This window comes from Phyllostomus hastatus, unplaced genomic scaffold (genome assembly GCF_019186645.2).
Source record: "Phyllostomus hastatus isolate PE091 unplaced genomic scaffold, TTU_PhHast_1.1 phas_contig_34, whole genome shotgun sequence".
Classification (NCBI taxonomy): domain Eukaryota; kingdom Metazoa; phylum Chordata; class Mammalia; order Chiroptera; family Phyllostomidae; genus Phyllostomus; species Phyllostomus hastatus.
Genome location: NW_025333857.1, coordinates 27,427,869 through 27,439,214, shown reverse-complemented (window position 1 = coordinate 27,439,214; position 11,346 = coordinate 27,427,869). Strand labels below are relative to the sequence as shown.

General features: G+C 46.3%; 1 protein-coding gene across 7 annotated transcripts in view; it reads left to right on the top strand.

The window, feature by feature from the left end:
- Positions 1–846: 846 nt before the first annotated feature.
- SMARCA2 (SWI/SNF related, matrix associated, actin dependent regulator of chromatin, subfamily a, member 2) overlaps positions 847–11,346 on the top strand; it is a 160,054-nt gene continuing 149,554 nt past the window's right edge. The window contains exon 1 of one of the 7 annotated variants that reach the window (XM_045840050.1): positions 847–983. The gene's annotated coding sequence lies outside the window, so the exon portion shown is untranslated. Of the gene's footprint in view, positions 984–1,575; positions 1,730–2,556; positions 2,638–2,888; positions 3,062–3,086; positions 3,342–11,346 lie in introns of those variants that run through there. The other 6 variants (XM_045840052.1, XM_045840053.1, XM_045840054.1 and 3 more) reach the window with 6 other exon arrangements.

The window sequence follows — 11,346 nt, the reverse complement described above, 5'->3', positions numbered from 1 at the left end:
GTCGGTTTTATTTATTTATAAGGCATTCATCCTCTCAGCTGTTTTCCCCCTATTGGCATTTGGAAGCTTACAGTCCTTTAGCGAAGAGGCAGATTTGGCAAGAATGTTCTTTGTGCCCGCCTCCCGTTTTGCGGGGGAGAAGGGGGATAGATTTATAATTACAGCCTTGGGTGGGGAGCGGTTGCGGGGGGTGGGGGGTGGGGTTGCGGAGGAGCGATAAAAAGTTTCAGTCTGCACTACGTTGCCTGTTTCTGTTTGCTTGTTTGTTTCCACGGTCAACACCGTGCCACAAACAGCTTTGGTGCCACTCCGAGTCCTTCTCCTGTCCCCTCCTTTTCCCTCTGCAGGCTGGCCCTGGCAGGCGGAGACACAGTTAAATTCCAGCACCTTCTCCGCAGAACCCCAAACTACTACACGCTATTACAACAGCCGTGCTCCCTTTCGCTCAGCCTCCCCCGCTTCCCCAGCCTCCCGCGGGGGTGCCAGGCAGCGCCAGTGGAACAGAACTGCCCAGAGAGGTCTCGGGTGCCCGGCTCCAGCAAGGCTTGGGGCTTTCCGTGTCCTGCGCAGTTTCTCTGCTCCAGGCACAAACACGGCCCCAGAGCCGGCGCCTTGCAGACTCACACGGATCCACGCATACAGTAAAGCTGTCTCTGTCCACATTCTTGCACACCTCCCCCTCCTCCCCCCTCCCCCCCCCAGCCCCAGGAGTCGCTGAGTGGGTCGAGTGACAGGAGCTTCCCGCCAACCCGCGCCAGGGCCGGCAGGGAGGGGCGGCACGCGGGGCCAACTGCAGCGCTTCTTCCGGCGCCCGCGGAGGCAGCGAGGGTGGGACTCGGGGCGGAGCTCGAGTTTAGGAAGAGGAGGGGACGGCTGTCATCAATGAAGTCATATTCATAATCTAGTCCTCTCTCCCTGTGTTTCTGTACTCTGGGTGACTCAGACAGGGAAGAGATTCAGCCAGCACACTCTTCGCGAGCAAGGTAAATATAACTTACAACTCCTTTCTCCTCTTTCCCCTCCCTCGGGCCTCCCGGTTGCAGCCGCGGCACTAACCCCTCCGGCACCGCGCCGCCTTCGCCAGGGATTATTCATTATTATCCTAATTATTATTTATTGTGCATGCACGGAGACCAAAACAAACAGGCGGGCCAACCGCCACAACAACAAAAAAAGCCCGCCTCCTCCCCGTGGGCCTCAGGTAGAATGCTCTAACGACAGAACCTGGGCGGCGGTGGAAGAAACGGGAAAGTTTCAACTGAACCTTGCTGTTCTAATAATAACAGTAATAATTACTATTTAAAGGAGGCAAGGAGGGGAAATCCCAACAAACCACAGCCTTGACCCTGGATAGACAGTCAGTGGTGCGCTGCCAACTGAAGGTTGCAACGCACACTTGGCAAGGTTGCAATACCCCCTCCCCATTCCCTTAAAAGCTTGGGGGTTAGAAAGCGGGGGATGGAGGCTCGAGGTTTGGGAAGGAGATTGGAAATGCGACAGTTTATCCCGAGCAGCCCTCCCCAGAAGAGTTGGAAGTGGATCTCGAGAGGAAGGCAAGGATCCTGGGCTGGCGGCAAGACGCCAAGGAACGCGGCTGCCACTGGCTTCCAGAGGACTTGCTTAAAACGCTTCGGCTGCAGAGACCGGAGCTGATTGCGGCCGGAGAAGCCTGAGCTGGCGCGCCGAGGCGGCTGCCACCACCGCGGGGCGGGTGCGTGCGGGATCGGAGGTATTACCTCCACGGTGCGCGTTCCCTAGGGCAGGGATGCGAATGCTGACCGGTAGGCAGGCCTTTAGGGGAAAGGGTGGCTAGGGGGCTGTGCCTGCTGCTCTGAAGGTGTCCCTGCCCCAGGTACCTGGCGACCGCGCGGGATAGGGTAAAGTTAAGGGTGTCTGGCCCGCCCGGGCAGCACTGCTGGGAGGGAGGAAGGAGGCACGGAAGAAGGAGGTCGGAGGTTCAGTTACCCTGCCCTTCTCCTCTCTGGGGTTGTCTCTTTTGCTTTGTATCTTTCCCTAGCCGGAGCCACGAGAACTGTGGGCGTAGGTCGCCCGTGGCCGTCTGTGTGCTAGGGGAGCTCTGGGGCCAGGGAGAGCGTTCGTGGCTGCGGGCTGGGAGGCCATGATCCCGATAATCCTCTCTGCCTGTCACAAACAGGACCCGCGCGCACCGGGCAGCATCGGTAGCGTTCGCTGGAGAAGGAGAAGGACTGGGAGGGGTGGTGGTGTAGCGGGAATGGGGGAACAGCTAGGGAAGGAGGCGGGGAGATACAGTGGAAGCCTTCTCCCAACGATAACACACCCCCCATCTTTCTCATCCCCTGCTTTCGAGTTGTTTTATTCCCATCCCAACCTGGTTTACTCCTTCTGCTCTCCCCCTCCATCCAGCCGTCGTCCCTCCTCCCGTTTGCGTTACAAAACACGGCCATGCCATCTGCAAAGGTGTCGCGATGCACTTCCCCAAATAACTGGTCCGGCGCGACGGCCCCTAGCCGCCCTCTGGCTGCAGGGCACACTCTGAGTCTGGTGCCCAGAGTGCCGGATACCAGGCCTCTCAGCCTGGGCACAGCTGCACCGTGCCAGGTCGGACGCAGTAGTGCAGGGTTGAGGAGACACCGGTGCCCAGGTCTGGGCATTCTGGTAGGTTTCCTGTACACGCGGGAAAAAAAGCCTCCTGCTAGTGTCTGTGCGCTCGCCCCCGCCCCCGCTGCCTGGATTGCATTATTATTTTTATCCGGGTTGCCGTTTGCGGTCGATCTTGGTGAGCTCCAGCCTGGCCGGACTGCTATGGGGGAAGGGGGTGGGGGCGGGATTGGGGTGGAGGGAAGTTGGAGTCGGATCAGGCAAGGAAAAAAAAAGTTTGGCAGGGCGGCTAAGTAGGGTGGGGGAGAAGAAGAAGGTGGTGAGCTCCGGTGGCTCGCGTCTCCGCACCCTCAGGCCGGTGCGAGTGTGTCTGCGCGTGAGTGTGTGCTGTGCGCACTGGGGCCAGTGCGTCGCGGGAGCAGCAGCGCCGGCAGACGCTCCTGCCAGCACCCTCCCCCCGGGGATCTGGAAGACAAGCAAGGTTTGGCGGCGGGGGTTGGTTGGGGTGGCTTGTGCGTGTGGCTGTGAGTGTGAGTGTGCGCGCGAGCGCAGAGAATCAGGAAGTCACAGCAGCAGAGCGCACACAGACATGTTTGATCGCAGTGACATGACGCGCGAGAGGGAGGAAGCGGCAGCGGGGGCCGGGCCGCGAGCTCCGGCGCGGGCCTAGGGCTCCAGTGCGGAGACCCGCTCCTGGCCGCGCCGCGCCGCCCCTGCAGGCTCCACCAGCCTAGCTCCGCTGTTTGTTCCGCGTCCCCCAGGTAAGAAGGCTTCGTTTCCTCCGCCGCCCGCTGTTTGCGGATCTTTACAGCACTTTTCCTGCCCACTCATTTGGTCTCCCAGCCCGCTTTTCCTGCAAAGTCAGGCAGGCGGGGAGAAATGGGCTCCTTGCCCTCCGATTGATCCCGTGGAAAACTTTCCAGCGGGAGGCATCGTGAAGGGGAAGGAGAAGGCCTCGCTAGCTGTTGTCGATTGTCAGTTCTTTCTCCTGCGGGTCCGGAGAGTGGAGTCACGGCACCCTGGAGCTTTGCACATTTAAACTTCGGGCCTAAACGTGCCTCCAACTCTGGCAGAATTTACAACAGCAATAAAATAAATACTCAGAGTCGTCTACTTGGTCTTGCCAGGCATTCAGATTTTTAAAAAGAAGGAGACAGGCTCAGGAATCGAGGGAAGTGGGGGTGATAGACGGAATCCATTCCTTCGCTGGTGTCAGCATCGGCTGTTATGTAATTTTATTAGCACATGGGTGCAAAGCCCAGGGGCTTCTCCCCTCCTTTGTTTATATAACTTTTGGGAGAGTTTTGCAAGGTTGTTGCCTTTTTTCCTTCTCTAACCTGCTGGAGGTTGCTGCTTTTGAAAAAGCAAAGCGACTAGTATTTGATGGACAGATGTCATCATTGTCATTATTTGGGCTGTATTCCTAAGTATGGGTAATGTCAGAGGATGAAGAAGACCTTAAGGATACACATTTGTCTACTGCATTGAGTGATTATTTTTCACATGTATGTGCATTACCAATAGCGGAGTTAAATTTTAAGCTTCCATTTCAAAGGACTTATTTACTTACATCTGGTTATACCATGCTTGTAGAAACAGAATGCTGTATGAACAGAAAGATTGTTCCTTGCATGTCAAGAAGAGAATTCCTGTCCAAACAGTAAGACTCAGAAACCACTGGGAGTTGTACTAAAATAAAAGCCATGCCCAGTGTTGTGTGTGTGTATACTTACATATGCACATTCAGATGTTTTCAGTAATATTTTCCACCAGTTATCTGGGGGACTACCCAAGGCTTGTTTGCCCACACTGGACTTGGTAGGCTTCCAGCACACTGCTGGCAAACTGCGAAAGTGTTAAGAGGTGTGTCAGATTTGAATTCAAGTTGGTATATTGTTATGCAAATTGAGCCACACTTTTAGGAATCTAATTGCCCTTTTCTGGATTTTTTTTTTTTTTTTAAAGCTTGCTGACAACTCAAATGTTTGTTACTGGAAAGAAGGTATTTGCAGATACCCACTAGGTACAAATAATACTTACTGAAATAGACTGAGGAAAAAAACCCAGACCCTGAGACTGAGGTCTATCTCTCTTGGTGGAGGGTATTAAAAGAGATATGCTTTACTGGTAAAGAATATTGTAAAATAAATTAGCAGTTTGGGGTATCAGAACCCTTGAAGAATTGGCAGAGGTGAGGAAGTGCTGTCTTCAATGCGGCCTTTCTCTTCTGAGTTACATCAGTTACATCCCAGCTTCAGGAGGAGCTGCACTGTGGCATTTCACAGAAAATATTCACCGCAAGACTGTGTTCAAAGCAGCCTTAGATCTTTTCTTTTGTTCGTTTTTAAAGTGGTTTCTGAGCATTTCTCGTCAAGTTTCTTGAAAAGTGCTTTGACCAACACCTGAGGCTTGAAATTGACAAAGAAGTGCCTCTGCTTGCATTATATTGTTAATGTTTGAATTCTTTTTAAAATAGTTCTGACAGTGTAGCTAGAAGGGAAGACTTTGGCAAATAATTGTTTACAACTTTCCTTTAATTAAGTTTAATGAAGTAAGTCATTTTACTGACCAGTATATGAAAGCACATCCCATTCTTTCCTAGGAGATAATTGGGATATCCCTTTTATTACTGTAATATTTTGACATTTCATTTTGAAAGCTTATTATGTACTTGAGCAAGACCATAAAAGAGAAAACTTTCATAAATTATAAAAGTGGTGCCATCCTCCAGTGTTTCATGCCTTTTTTTCCTTTAGAAGTCTTCCTTTGTAAACAAGGCCTTTGTTTGTCAAACTCTCCTAGGTCAGCAGCTTTTTGATACTGGAGAGAAATAATAAATCACCACTTATGACATCTTGACATGGTGCCATGAGAACAACTGAATTATCACAAACATAATGGTTAAGGGGTGTTGCTTAGCACTAGGGTATTGAAGGTGTGTTGGTAGGACCTGACTTAACCACCAGAAGTTTTGATTCTGTTTCTGATCCAGATGATTTTCAGGGAAGTCATGGACAGTGGGTTGTTTAACACGGTTGGTCTTAGAAAGCTCTCTACATATGTCACTTTTCTCCAGTACTTCCAGTGAACAAAAGAGAAAATTTCCCTTAATGTAAAAAGCCACATTTGGAACCTACTTTTGATTTTTCTTGACATTTTTTTTAGTATGAAAGAATTATCTTCTGATTTGCTCCATTTTCTTAAATGCGATCCATAGATTGTATTTGACCAATAGAGGATGCTGAATTTCACAAGTACTTGGGAATAGAAAATACAGATAGATGGTGGTTAGTTACTTAGTATTGAAAAAGGATTGTGTGTTTATTTATTTATTTTGCATAGAAAATTGTCACTTTATGAGAAACATAGGAGTTTAAGACTTAGTCCTGTCAGATTCATTGTGAAAGATAACATATTTATTTGCCTAAGATATTTAGCACCAAGTCAAATGAGACCTCGCAGTCTGAGTTTGGAGAACTTTACAACTTGGTTACTGTTTGTAATGACTTAATTTTTCTCATGTTAATATGGCACTTTTCCTTGTATGGGTTCAGGATATATTAGATAGAGCCTGTAAGTAATACCAGTTTTAAAGATAAGTCAAAGATACTTGAATAATTATAATTTAGCAAAACACATAATAGAGCTAACAAAATTCAGGAGCTAAATATAGCTTGGTCTTTTGAATGTTGCATATAAATAACATTTAATTTTAATTATGAGTTCATTACTCATTAATTCACTCATTTGGAATGATGTTTTTGCATATGGAAAGCAGGACTTTCGAAATGTTAACCTAAGCAGTGCCCTTCCAAACTTCTGGATTTATAATACATTATTATATAATTGAAGCCTACTATGAATTACAATGTTTTGTTTTTTATATATATATATGTTTATATATATATATAAAACTTTCAGCACATTGGGACAGTTATAATCAGGCTATATGCTTCTATGATTTTAAATCTTTAAAAACATAACAATACTCTGGTAGTTTTCAATATGTAAGCATCAACTTAAGCATCAGTCTTATACCAATATATCATCTACCTCTATGCAAGCACTAATGTTTTCGAAACATTTTAGAAACTAACCTAATTTAAATATGGGCTGACCCTTTTGTAAATAGAAGAATGGAATCCACGGAATTTGAAATAAATTTAAATTTGTTAAATATAATTATAACCTACCCCCTTCTCTCTTTTTTTAAAAACTGAATTCAGAATTTTGGAGTTAAAAATACTTAAACAGAAAAAAATCTCTGATAAAAAAGTGTCGGATATGTTGTTTTGTATGTCATCAAACTTGGAAATTGAATGTCCATGAACACAGCCCTTTCCCATCTCCCCACTGTGCTTTTAACCAGGCACATAATGGTTTTGAAGGTATTTGCACATCTTTTGTAGCTTGCTGTTGTGCTGTATTCCTACATGTTCTAAAATGCTATTAAGGAAAGTCCATAATTCTGTAAAAAAGTGATTTACAGTTGAAAATGTTTGTGTTTTGAAGAATGTACCTAAACCCATCGACATGAAGAGCAAACGGCAAACCGCATGGCCGTGTGGTGCAGGGCGAGCTCTCCGCCCAGGGGTAGGGTGGCTGCCCAGGGGTAGGGTGGCTGCTGGAAAAGGGCAGGGGTGGGGAGTGGGTGTGGGTTGTGATCATCTGAGCTCAGAAGGAAGTCCCGATACCACAAGGACGCAGCCTAAAGAGTCTGTGAGAACACCAATAAACCACTTTTGACCTGGTTGCCTGGGACAAGAGGTTCCAGTTGAGAATTTTCAGAAGATAAAGCTGGAGATGGTAGAAAGACTTGACCTCTGGGGAAAAGTGTGAATATTTTATCCAATACATAGTAGAGGCTTGTCTCTCAGAAGTTTGAGCAAGGGAATTAATGAACAAAAAAAAACATTGTAGGTTAATTTGGCAGGTTGTAGATTCAAGGCCAGGGTAGAAATTGAGGCCTTTAAAAGGACCTTTGGGATAGTGTACATTTTTATATGATAGCTCATCAGGTATCGTCATATGTCATATTTTATTCACTTTGTATCAAAATTGAGGCTGTAGTCTCTATTATTATGTTTATTTGTAGATGAGGAACTTGAAACTCAATGAGGTCAAATGAATTACATGGTGATTTTCTTAATGGTATATAAACATCATAAATGACCATTATTCATTTTAATTGCAAAGAACTTAAAGCGTTCCTTCTTGAATTTTTGTTGCTCCTACAAAAGTCAGGGCATATCAAAGCTCGTCTGTCACTTAACCGGGGGTTCACTTATCCTATAATGTTGGAGTTTCAGTCCTAAGTTACAGTGTGCTGTCTCAACCAGAAAAGTTTTAAAGTATGCATTTCAGACTCTTTTATATGCTTAATTTGTAAATAATATCTTGGCAGACAGAGAAGGACGTGGCTAGCACTGATTCTAATTAGCGTCCCAAATGAGGTTGCCTTGCAAGGGGCCTTGCAGAACCTAGGAAGGATGGTGGTCGTATAAATACACAGCACAGTACATTGCAGGGTGTCATGAAACTAGCATTTGTGGTATGGTTGGTTTGGTTTGGTTTTGACTCACTGCTTAGCAGTTTGGGTTCAAGTGAATTTTAGACACACTAGGTACTTGTGGTGACCTTTGTAACTACCACTGGAAGTGAGTCCTAGGTTAGAGGGATGTTATGCTGAGGTGCTTTATTGTTGAGGGATTTTCCAGTACTTTGGGTTTTCTTGCAAGCACCCATTTTAAAAGATTTGTTTCCTTTGTGGATACATTGGCTGTCCTCACTACGGAGGTCACAGAAATGCATCACAGGTAGATTCTTGGGAGAAGGTGTCTCCAGGGTGATAATGTTAACAGCAAGGTTCCTGTGAGGCTGTGCCTGAGAATCGTGGGGCACTAATTAGCCACTGCAGAGTTTGTTGTAATCTTCCGTCTTGCACAGAGCTGCCTCACAGCCTTCGCCAGGTCTGACTCTGAGCAAGGATGGTCCCAAGGCAGTTTATTTAAAGTGAAGGCAGGAGCTTACAGCTTAATATGTTCCCTTGATTCAAGGATAGAGAGTTCACAAATGCCCAACAAACACGGCAAACTTTCAATCTAACCACTTTTTAAACACACGTTCGGCTTTGGATAATAAACCACCAGGAATAATCACAAGAAAAAATGTCTTGCATGCTCTTGTAGAGTTTTGGTTCAGCAATGTGCAACGTTGGCGGTGTCTATCCGTGGCATGGACCAAATTGTCCCGTTTAAAGCTTTGCGGCGCAGACCAGGAAGCACAAGGGCTTTGGTAGTGCTTCCCCACCTATGCTGACAACCTTGGCCTAAAAAAAGAAACTTCTGGTAGATTTATTTCCTTCATTTTCATTGCTGTTCTTCTTACCCCACTCTCTGTTCCCGCATTAGGATTATAGAGCTGTGTCCCAGTTCTAGAGATGTTGCTACTTCTTGTCAGGGAATTATCAACTCATTTATAGAGAAAGCTACACGGAAGACAAGAAGCCCTTCAGGTCTCTCCCAAGAAGCCCTTCAGTTCTGAATCAGCAAACAGATATAAAAAGGACTCTTCTTTTTTAAAATCTTATCTTTACTATCTCCTGAGCCTCACTGTTCTACAGCCAGGGAACTTGAAAAAGACTGAGTTATTCATAGGGACATGAACTGGACCTAATTTTTAATTCTACATTATTGTAATATTCCACCTTTGACCTGTACCCCAACGTTTTTCTGTAGATCTTACTGATAAACATCTGCTGGAAATCCGAGATTTCCCATCTTCCTTATTTTGTATGGTGGAAAGAGTTTTGTATGGTTGAATATTTAGGAGGTTTTGCCTAGTCAAGATGGTGGCGCTTCCTCAAATTCTTTCTGTAACTAGGAAACAAAAGTTTCTAGGAAAGGTTTGTTAATTCTATGTCTAGGCGTAAGTTGAAATGCCACCTTCTCCATGAAGCCTTCCCTAACTCCCCTTTCCTTCTTCCACACTCCAAGCTGCATGTCATCTCCCCTGCCCTGTGGCTGTGTAGGACACTTTAGTTTTACCCCTTCTTGTCTTGCAGGAGATTCCTTTCTTTTTTTTTCTCTCACTGCTGTTTTTGGATAAATCCTATTTCCCTATCAGAATTGCAGAGCCTTGGGGAAAGCCCTCTGGCCATTTTTGTAAATCCTGACTGCTTTGAGCCCAGTGGGGAGTGGTACCTGTTGGGAGTGGATGAGTCAAATGGGCCCCTGGGGTGTTTGACTAAACACCCCTCACCTCCTCAGTTCTTGACAGTGTCTCCACCTCATATTCCCCTAGGGCTGCTCTTTACTTCCTTGTCCCTTTTGTAAATTACTGTTATCACAGCCAAATTCTAATCCTTGCAAACTCTCTCTCCCATTGTTTCCATCTTTGCTTCTCCATGCTCTGCTCTCCACTCCTGTGCTTTGTTGTATACTCTCCACACTGGTGCAGGGCCCGTGTTGTCTGGGAGTGAAGAGATAAAAGGGTCTGCTTACTTGGTCAAGCTATGTGGTCCCTTCTTGCTTTCCTGCCCCCATCATTTTAAGTGGGGATGTGACAAAATGCCTCCCCAATTTAAGTCACTAAAATTATTATGAAGCATATGTGGGTGTGTTTAAAATACTACAAGTGTGGGGGTCTTTGGTATTTCCATGGATCACAGTTAAGACAGTAAGGTATACGTTTTGTCACCGTGGCCATGGTTGGACTGGTGACCCTTAAAATTCGATCAAACTGAACTTTTTTAATGTGTAGAGGGTGTGCCGTGGCTTTCAGCAAGGGGAGAGGAAGGAGGTTGGGGCTGAGGAAAGATGTCTATGGTGGCTGGAGTTGCGGAAGGCTCTGAACTTTTATTTCTAAAAACACACTCCCTGGTTGTAAAGGCAGTAACGGCAGGACGAAAAAAGACATGGTGTACTGCTGGAAAATTCTTGGCTAAGGACACAGCTGCCTGGCCCTCAGGCAGTGCTCGTGGAGGTGGAGAGGGGCCTAAGGGCAAGGCTGAAAGACTAGCAATGCCTGTGTGGGGAGGCCACCGTGCCTTACCTTACCCCCGACACATGTACATTTTCTTCATTGTATTAGCCACACAACTGTGGAACTGGTTGTTCTTTTCTGTGACAATATAAAACTTCCTCCCCAAGCACAAAATAAAAATAAGTTTTGAGTATTATCTTGTGAACAGACCTACCACTGCTCTGTCAAGGTTACTTGAGCCCTCACCCTCACCACCCCATCTGCATCATTTCATTAGTGCTTTGAAGAAGAAAGAAAGGGCTTTGGATTCCTAGGGGTACCGACAGGGTTAACGAGGGAGAAGCTGAGTTGGCCAATAATGGGACTTTGTTTTTATTGAATTTACTGGGGTGACATTTGTTCACAAAGCCATACAGGTTTCAAGGGTACAGCTCAATAAAGTACCATCTGCACACTGCATCGTGTGCCCATCGCCCCAAGCAAAGTCTCTTTCTGTCCCCATTTTCCTCCCCTTTGCCCACCTCCACCTGCCCTAACCCTCCTTTCTCTCTGGCTACCACTGCACTGTTGTCTGTGCCTATGTGTGGTAGATATACACACGTGTGTGTGTGTGTGTGTGTGTGTGTGCTTAATCTCTTCACCTTCTTTCATCCAGCCTCAACACCCCTCTCCTCTGACAGCTGTCAGTCTGTTCCATGTATCCATACTTTAGTTTCTATTTTGTCAGTTTATTTTGTTCATTAGATTCCACATATAGGTGAGAGCATACAGTATTTGTCTTTT